Here is a 9,677-nt window from a genome sequence, read left to right as displayed (position 1 = left end):
TATTGACGAAAGCAAGTAGTTCAGTTTGAGGATCAGAGGCTGTAGCCACTTTGCTTTAGTATAGGCTGCATCTTACCAGATTGAGAGAGACAAGGAAAGATATGTCAATTGGGCCTACATTTCAAGCAGAGAAAATACAACTTAATTGTTCACTGCACGGAATACAGATGGGGCTCTATTTAGTTTGGATTTTGCGTGGAGAACGCAATTGCAAGATTTGTTCTATCTTGCAGCTACTAGTAGGAATATACAGTGCTCCTCACAGAGCCATGTGTGGCAGGAAGCAATCAGCAGTTAGTTTGGGAAGCTGTAGGAGGGCAGTTGGGTATCTGCCGACAACCTAAACAAGAAGCTGAGGCATTCACATTTGTGAGGCCTGTAAAAACTATGTTGAGGGTCACATAGCCAAAAAGCTAATGGAAGGACCCCATTGGATCTTTACCTCACTGAATAGGCAGTTCAGTGAGCCAGTTCAATGAGGAGTATTAAAGTGAATTCCTGAGGACTGTGACAAACTTCCAGGGTTGGTCCCAGAAAAATGAACGAACCTTCAAGGTTGCCTAAGGCAAGGAAACTCTTGCGTGGAAGTAAAAAAATAGAGCTAAGTTTATAGCATATGTTTTTCTAACCTATAGAGTTAGGTTGTGCTGCTTGTTTTGTTTAGTTTCTCTGTACATACAATAAAATTGTTTGTTTGACAATGTGAAATTTTGTGACATAGTTCTGATAGTTAATTTCCCGATGTTTAGATTTATTCTTAAATATTAGTGGGTCATACTTCAATACACACAGAAAGCAATTTGAAAATGGCGTGTGTTTCTGAACTGAAGCCGAAACTGACAGGGGCAGTTCAATTTGTAAAGTTTCCTGAGCCAACAATTATTCAAGGAATGACCTATTTACTTAACATTTAGGCATACAATTTGATTGGGTGAAGTGAGCACAGCATGTTAATGTTGTCTCAAACAGCACGTAATATTTATGTTGCTTGCTAATTATGATGACTCAGGAATGTAGCCTGTAGTACCCGCACTATCCATTAGCTGTACACCTGTTTGGAAGACAGGATATCAGGCTCTGAAGCCTCTTTGTCAGCCAACACTTCTTGTGTCGCAGTCTGGCCTCACCAACCACCTCACTGCTCACATTAATCCCACCCTTCATTATGTTTCGCTCTCCTACAAATACTAAAACACATTTCACTGCTCCGCCCTCTCACCCTACACACATATTCACCACGATTGCAATCTTTCGCTTCCCACACTTTGCATCTCATGCACTGCATACCAATCCATGCGCATTTATAAGGTCATTCTCTAAATATCCACAAAACGAGGTGCTGACCGGGGTTAGGAGAGAGTAATCTGCGATTACTCAGCATCCCCGCATCCACCGCACTCTGGGGTAGGGAATTCCACAGATTCACGACCCTTTGAGAGAAGCAATTTCTCCTCATAACAGCAAAAGAACAAAGAAGATTACAGCATAGGAACAGGCCCTTCGGCCCTCCCAGCCTGCACCGATCCAGATCCTTTATCTAAACCTGTCGCCTACTTCCCTCTGTTCCCTGCCCGTTCATATATCTGTCTAGATGCATCTTAAATGATGCTATTGTGCCTGCCTCTACCACCTCCGCTGGCAAAGCATTCCAGGCACCCACAACCCTCTGCACAAAAAACTTTCCACGCACATCTCCCTTAAACTTTCCCCCTCTCACCTTGAAATCGTGACCCCTTGTAATTGACACCCCCACTCTTGGAAAAAGCTTGTTGCTATCCACCCTGTCCACACCTCTCATAATTTTGTAGACCTCAACCTCCGTCTTTCCAACGAAAAAAATCCTAATCTACTCAACCTTTCTTCATAGCTAGCACCCTCCATACCAGGCAACATCCTGGTGAACCTCCTCTGCTCCCTCTCTAAAGCATCCACATCCTTCTGGTAATGTGGTGACCAGAACTGCACGCAGTATTCCAAATGTGGCCTAACCAAAGTCCTATACAACTGTAACATGACCTGCTGACTCTTGTACTCAATACCCCGTCCAATGAAGGCAAGCATGCTGTATGCCTTCTTGACCACTCTATCGACCTGCGTTGCCGCCTTCAGGGTACAATGGACCTGAACTCCCAGATCTCTCTGTTGATTAATTTTCCCCAGGACTCTTCCATTGACCGTATAGTCCACTCTTGAATTAGATCTTCCAAAATGCATCACCTCGCATTTGCCTGGATTGAACTCCATCTGCCATTTCTCTGCCCAACTCTCCAAACTATCTATATTTTTCTGTATTCTCTGACAGTCCTCCTCGCTATCTGCAACTCCACCAATCTTAGTATCATCTGCAAACTTGCTAATCAGACCACCTATACCTTCCTCCAGATCATTTATTTATATCTCAAACAACAGTGGTCCGAGCATGGATCCCTGTGGAACACCACTAGTCACCTTTCTCCATTTTGAGACACTCCCTTCCACCACTACTCTCTGTCTCCTGTTGCCCAGCCAGTTCTTTATCCATCTAGCTAGTACACCCTGAACCCCATACAACTTCACTTTTTCCATCAACCTGCCATGGGAAACTTTATCAAACACCTTACTGAAGTCCATGTATATGACATCTACAGCCCTTCCCTCATCAATTAACTTTGTCACTTCCTCAAAGATTTTCATTAGGTTTGAAAGACATGACCTTCCCTGTACAAAACCATGCTGCCTATCACTGATAAGTCTATTTTCTTCCAAATGTGAATAGATCCTATCCCTCAGTATCTTCTCCAACAGTTTGCCTACCACTAACATCAAGCTCACAGGTCTATAATTCCCTGGATTATCCCTGCTACCTTTCTTAAACAAAGGGACAAGATTAGCAATTCTCCAGTCCTCCAGGACCTCACCCGTGCTCAAGGATGCTGCTAAGATATCTGTTAAGGCCCCAGCTATTTCATCCCTCACTTCCCTCAGTAACCTGGGATAGATCCCATCCGGACCTGGGGAATTTTCCACCTTAATGCCTTTTACAATACCCAAAACTTCCCCCTTCCTTTTGCCGACTTGACCTAGAGTATTTAAACATCCATCCCTCGCCTCAACATCCGTCATGTCCCTCTCCTTGGTGAATACCGATGCAAAATACTCATTAAGAATCTCACCCATTTCCTCTGACTCCACGCATAAATTCCCTCTTTTGTCTTTGAGTGCACCAATCCTTTCTCCAGTTACCCTCTTGCTCCTTATATGCAAATAAAAGGCTTTGGGATTTTCCTTAACCCTGTTAGCCAAAGATATTTCATGACCCCTTTTAGCCCTCTTTATTGCGCGTTTGAGATTTGTCCTACTTTCCCGATATTCCTCCAAAGCTTCATCAGTTTTTAGTCACCGAGATCTTATGTATGCTTCCTTTTTCATTTTAGCTAGTCTCACAATTCCACCCGCCATCCATGGTTCCCTAATCTTGCCATTTCTATCCCTCATTTTCACAGGGACATGACTGTCCTGTACTCTAATCAACCTTTCCTTAAAAGACTCCCACATTACAAATCTGGATTTATTCTTAAACAGCTGCTCCCAATCCACATTCCCTAGCTCCTGCCAAATTTTGTTATACTTAGCCTTTCCCCGATTTAGCACTCTTCCTTTAGGACCACTCTCGTTTTTGTCCATGAGTATTCTAAACCTTACGGAATTTTGATCGCTATTCCCAAAGTAATCACTGACTGAAACTTCAACCACCTGGCCGGGATCATTCCCCAATACCAGGTCCAGTATGGCCCCTTCCCGATTTGGACTATTTACATACTGCTCTAAAAAACTCTCCTGGATGCTCCTTACAAATTCTGCTCCATCTACGCCTCCAACACTACATGAGTCCCATTCAATGTTGGGGAAGTTAAAATCTCCCATCACGCCCACCCTATTGCTCCTACATTTTTCTATAATCTGTCTACGTATTTGTACCTCTACTTCACGCTCACTTTTGGGAGGCCTATAGTAAAGTCCCAACAATGTTACTGCACTCTTCCTATTTCTTAGCTCTATCCATATTGCCTCAGTGCTCGAATCCTCCATCATGCCCTCCTTAATCACAGCTGTGATATTATCTCTGACCGGTAATGCAACTCCTCCACCCCTTTTACCTCCCTCTCTATCCCTCCTGAAGCATCTTTACCCTGGGATATTTAGTTGCCAGTCTTTCCCTTCCCTCAACCAAGTCTCAGTAATACAAATAACATCATATTCCCAGGTACTAATCCAAGCGCTAAGTTCATCTGCCTTACCTGCTACACTTCTTGCATTAAAATAAATGCACCTCAGACCATCTGTCCATTTGCGTTCATCATCTCTTCCCTGTCTACTCTTCCCCTTCGTCACATTGAGTTTATTATCTAGTACCTTACTGGCTTTAGTTGCTGCCTCTTTACTGACCACTAACTTCCTAATCTGGTCCCCATCCCTCTGCCACATTAGTTTAAAACCTCCCCAACAGTGTTAGCAAAAGCACCCCTTAGGTCATTAGTTCCAGTCCTGCCCAGGTGTAGACCATCCAATTTGTAATGGTCCCACCGCCCCCAGAACCGGTTCCAATGTCCCAAAAATCTGAACCCCTCCCTCCTGCACCATCTCTCAAGCCACGTAGTCATTCTGACTATTCTTGAAATTCTACTCTGACTGTCTCGTGGCACTGGTAGAAATACTGAGATTACTACCTTTGAGGTCCTACTTTTTAAACTTATCTCCAAACTACCTAAATTCTGATTATAGGACCTCATCCCATTTTTTACCTATATCGTTGGTGCCTGTATGCACCACAACAACTGGCTGTTCACCCTCCCCCTTCAGTATGTCCTGCAGCCGATCTGAGACATCCCTGACCCGTGCACCCGGGAGGCAGCATACCATTCGATAGTCTCGTTTTCGACCACAGAAACGCCTGTCTACTCCCCTTACGATTGAATCCCCCATGACTATAGCCCTGCCAGTCTTTTTCCCTCCCTTTTGTGCAGCAGAGCCAGCCACGGTGCCATGAGCCTGGCTACTACTGCCTTCCCCTGGTGAGTCATCTCCCCCAACAGTATCCAAAACGGTATACCTGTTTTGGAGGAAGATGACAGCAGGGGACACCTGCACTGCCTTCCTGCTCTTTCTCTGCCTTTTAGTCACCCATTCCCTGTCTCCCTCACCAATCCTAATCTGCGGTGTGACCAAACCACTGAACGTCTTATCCACGACCTCCTCAGCATCGCGGATGCTCCAAAGTGACTCCATCCACAGCTCCAGAGCCGTCATGCAGTCTAACAAGAGCTGCAGCTGGAAACACTTCACGCACATGAAGGAGCCAGGGGCATCGGCCGCATCCCTGAACTCCCACATTGAGCACCAGGAGCATAACACGGGTCTGGGAACTCCTGCCATTTTTACACTTTATCTTAACTGACTACAAATATAATATCAAATAATGAATAAGTGAAAGGAATAAAGATTTTACTTACCAATCACAATACTTACCAAAACACGAAGAGTTGAATTTCTCCCAGCTACTGCTAATTGGAGCACTTTCCTTACCAGCCAATCAGGTCACTGCTTTGCTGTGATGTCACTCTTTCCGACAGACCCCTGGCCCCACCGAAAATCTGAAGGCCGCTTCTCCGGCAGCTGTGTCCCCGCCGCTCGCCTCGCTCTCACTGTCTCCCCGCCGCTCTCCTCGCTCTCACTGTGTCCCCGCCGCTCTCCTCGCGCTCTTTCACTGTGTCCCCGCCGCTCTCCTCGTGCTCACTGTGTCCCTGCCGCTCTCCTCGCTCTCACTGTGTCCCCGCCGCTCTCCTCGCTCTCACTGTGTCCCCGCCGCTCTCCTCACTCTCACTGTGTCCCCGCCGCTCTCCTCGCGCTCTTTCACTGTGTCCCCGCCGCTCTCCTCGCGCTCTCTCACTGTGTCCCCGCCGCTCTCCTCGCGCTCTTTTATCCTGTGTCCCCGCCGCTCTCCTCCCGCTCTCTCACTGTGTCCCCACCGCTCTCCTCGCTCTCATTGTGTCCCCGCCGCTCTCCTCACTCTCACTGTGTCCCCGCCGCTCTCCTCGTGCTCACTGTGTCCCTGCCGCTCTCCTCGCTCTCACTGTGGCCCCGCCGCTCTCCTCACTCTCACTGTGTCCCCGCCGCTCTCCTCACTCTCACTGTGTCCCCGCCGCTCTCCTCGCGCTCTTTCACTGTGTCCCCGCCGCTCTCCTCGCGCTCTCTCACTGTGTCCCCGCCGCTCTCCTCGCGCTCTTTTATCCTGTGTCCCCGCCGCTCTCCTCCCGCTCTCTCACTGTGTCCCCGCCGCTCTCCTCGCTCTCACTGTGTCCCCGCCGCTCTCCTCACTCTCACTGTGTCCCCGCCGCTCTCCTCGCGCTCTTTCACTGTGTCCCCGCCACTCTCCTCGCGCTCTCTCACTGTGTCCCTGCCGCTCTCCTCGCGCTCTCTCACTGTGTCCCCGCCGCTCTCCTCGCGCTCTTTCACTGTGTCCCCGCCGCACTCCTTGCGCTCTCTCACTGTGTCCCCGCCGCTCTCCTCGCGCCCTTTCACTGTGTCCCCGCCGCTCTCCTCGCGCTCTCACTGTGTCCCCGCCGCTCTCCTCACTCTCACTGTGTCCCCGCCGCTCTCCTCGCGCTCTTTCACTGTGTCCCCGCCGCTCTCCTCGCGCTCTCTCACTGTGTCCCCGCCGCTCTCCTCGCGCTCTTTTATCCTGTGTCCCCGCCGCTCTCCTCCCGCTCTCTCACTGTGTCCCCACCGCTCTCCTCGCTCTCACTGTGTCCCCGCCGCTCTCCTCACTCTCACTGTGTCCCCGCCGCTCTCCTCGTGCTCACTGTGTCCCTGCCGCTCTCCTCGCTCTCACTGTGTCCCCGCCGCTCTCCTCGCTCTCACTGTGTCCCCGCCGCTCTCCTCACTCTCACTGTGTCCCCGCCGCTCTCCTCGCGCTCTTTCACTGTGTCCCCGCCGCTCTCCTCGCGCTCTCTCACTGTGTCCCCGCCGCTCTCCTCGCGCTCTTTTATCCTGTGTCCCCGCCGCTCTCCTCCCGCTCTCTCACTGTGTCCCCGCCGCTCTCCTCGCTCTCACTGTGTCCCCGCCGCTCTCCTCACTCTCACTGTGTCCCCGCCGCTCTCCTCGCGCTCTTTCACTGTGTCCCCGCCACTCTCCTCGCGCTCTCTCACTGTGTCCCTGCCGCTCTCCTCGCGCTCTCTCACTGTGTCCCCGCCGCTCTCCTCGCGCTCTTTCACTGTGTCCCCGCCGCACTCCTTGCGCTCTCTCACTGTGTCCCCGCCGCTCTCCTCGCGCCCTTTCACTGTGTCCCCGCCGCTCTCCTCGCGCTCTCACTGTGTCCCTGCCGCTCTCCTCGCGCTCTTTTATCCTGTGTCCCCGCCTCTCTCCTCGCGCTCTTTCACTGTGTCCCTGCCGCTCTCCTCGCGCTCTCACTGTGTCCCCGCCGCTCTCCTCGCGCTCTCTCACTGTGTCCCCGCCGGTCGCCTCCCGCTCTCTCACTGTGTCCCTGCTGCTCTCCTCGCGCCCTCTCACTGTGTCCCCGCCGCTCACCTCGCGCTCTCTCACTGTGTCCCCGCCGGTCGCCTCGCGCTCTCTCACTGTGCCCCCGCCACTCTCCTCGCGCTCTCTCACTGTGTCCCCGCCGCTCTCCTCGCGCTCTCACTGTGTCCCCGCCGCTCTCCTCGCGCTCTCTCACTGTGTCCCCTCCGCTCTCCTCGCGCTCTCTCACTGTGTCCCCGCCGGTCGCCTCGCGCTCTCTCACTGTGCCCCCGCCACTCTCCTCGCGCTCTCTCACTGTGTCCCCGCCGCTCTCCTCGCGCTCTCTCACTGTGTCCCCGCCGCTCTCCTCGCGCTCTCTCACTGTGTCCCCGCCGCTCTCCTCGCGCTCTTTCACTGTGTCCCCGCCGCACTCCTTGCGCTCTCTCACTGTGTCCCCGCCGCTCTCCTCGCCCCCTTTCACTGTGTCCCCGCCGCTCTCCTCGCGCTCTCACTGTGTCCCTGCCGCTCTCCTCGCGCTCTTTTATTCTGTGTCCCCGCCGCTCTCCTCGTGCTCTTTCACTGTGTCCCCGCCGCTCTCCTCGCACTCTTTCACTGTCATCGCTGTTTTAAATCTGTTACTCCTTATCCTAAAACTCTGAGCTCTCATTCTAGATTCCCTCAGAAGAGGAAGCATCTGCACCATGTCTACTTTGTCAATACCTTTTATCATCTTATATACATCACTTAGATGTCCTCTTATTCTTCTAAACCCTAGAGTATAGGCCTCAACTGGTCTATCTTTATAAGACAAACCTCTCATCTCTGGAATTAATCTAGTGAACCTCCTCTGAACTGCCTCCAATGCAACTATATCCCTCCTCAAGTAACTGTGGAACCCATTACCGCAGAAGGATGTGGAGGCCAAATCATTGAGTGTATTTAAGACAGAGTTAGATAGGTTCTTGATTTAAAAAGAGAGCAGGGGTTATGGGGAGAAGGCAGGAGAATGGGGATGAGAAAAATATCAGCCACGATTAAATGGTGGAGCAGGTTCGATGGGCCGAGTGGCCTAATTCTGCTCCTCTGTCTTATGGTCTTATGGTAAGGGGACCAAAATTGTGCACAGTACTCCATATGTGGTCTCACCAATGCCTTTTGTACAGTTGCAGAACACTTCCCTGCTTTTATACTGTGTTCCTTTAGCCATAAAGGGCAAACTTCCATTTAACTTCCTTAATACCTGCTGTACTTGCATACTAATTTTCTGAGAATCATGCACGAGGACACCCAGATCCCTCAGCACTGAAGCACTCTGAATTTTCTCTCCATTTGAATAGTAGGTTGCCTTTGTAATTCTATTTTTCCGACCTTCTGGGAAAGTATGATATGTCTGCATTTGTGACAAATGCAAACTTAAATGTTCTACACAAAATAAACTTTAAAAAGCCAGTCTGACACGAGTACTGACCTGGGAGTCTGCTATGACTAGTCAACCGTTAATAGACCTGAATGAGTCAGAGGAAATACTGCTAATGGCTTCAGGTGTCTTATTTAAAAAAGCATGGATAACAGCCTGAATTTGGAGCAATCAACACAAAATTATACTGTGTCCCGGGGACATACGGTCCTCTCTTAAATACACAACCTACACTTTTCACAGCAGAATAATAGCGAGTTACATTGTATAATGTTCCTGTTATTTTCAACAATTTGATGAGATCCACATTCTCATTTCCACTACAATACAAGATGTCAAAAGTATAAATAAAACAATTTAAAAATGGCCTTCTCACACACTTTTGAGTTGGAATCAGGAATTCACACCTCTTCAAAATTCCTCACCATCAGCAATTAATTTTTGATAGAACTTAAAAGATGCCTCCTTACCACAATCACACTGTGAAATGCTGGGGTACAGGTTAGATTCCACAACTGGATTTTAGCAGTCGGATAATCTATAATCCAACTCCACTGCAAATATCCTGTCATATATCGAAGGTTGAATTTTCCGGACCCCTGTGGACTGTTTGCAAATGGACAGGTCATAAAATTCCCCTCTCCACCCTCTCACACACTCCCAACCCATGCACAATGTTATGTGGCGTAGGTGAGACCTTGGGCCTCGAGTCCCCTCCGCCCTAATTGAGTTCCTTAAGTGGCTAGTTATTGGCCTCTTAATGGTTGCT

Source organism: Scyliorhinus canicula, chromosome 4 (genome assembly GCF_902713615.1).
Source record: "Scyliorhinus canicula chromosome 4, sScyCan1.1, whole genome shotgun sequence".
In the NCBI taxonomy this organism is placed as follows: domain Eukaryota; kingdom Metazoa; phylum Chordata; class Chondrichthyes; order Carcharhiniformes; family Scyliorhinidae; genus Scyliorhinus; species Scyliorhinus canicula.
Note: the sequence above shows the minus strand (reverse complement) of the source record.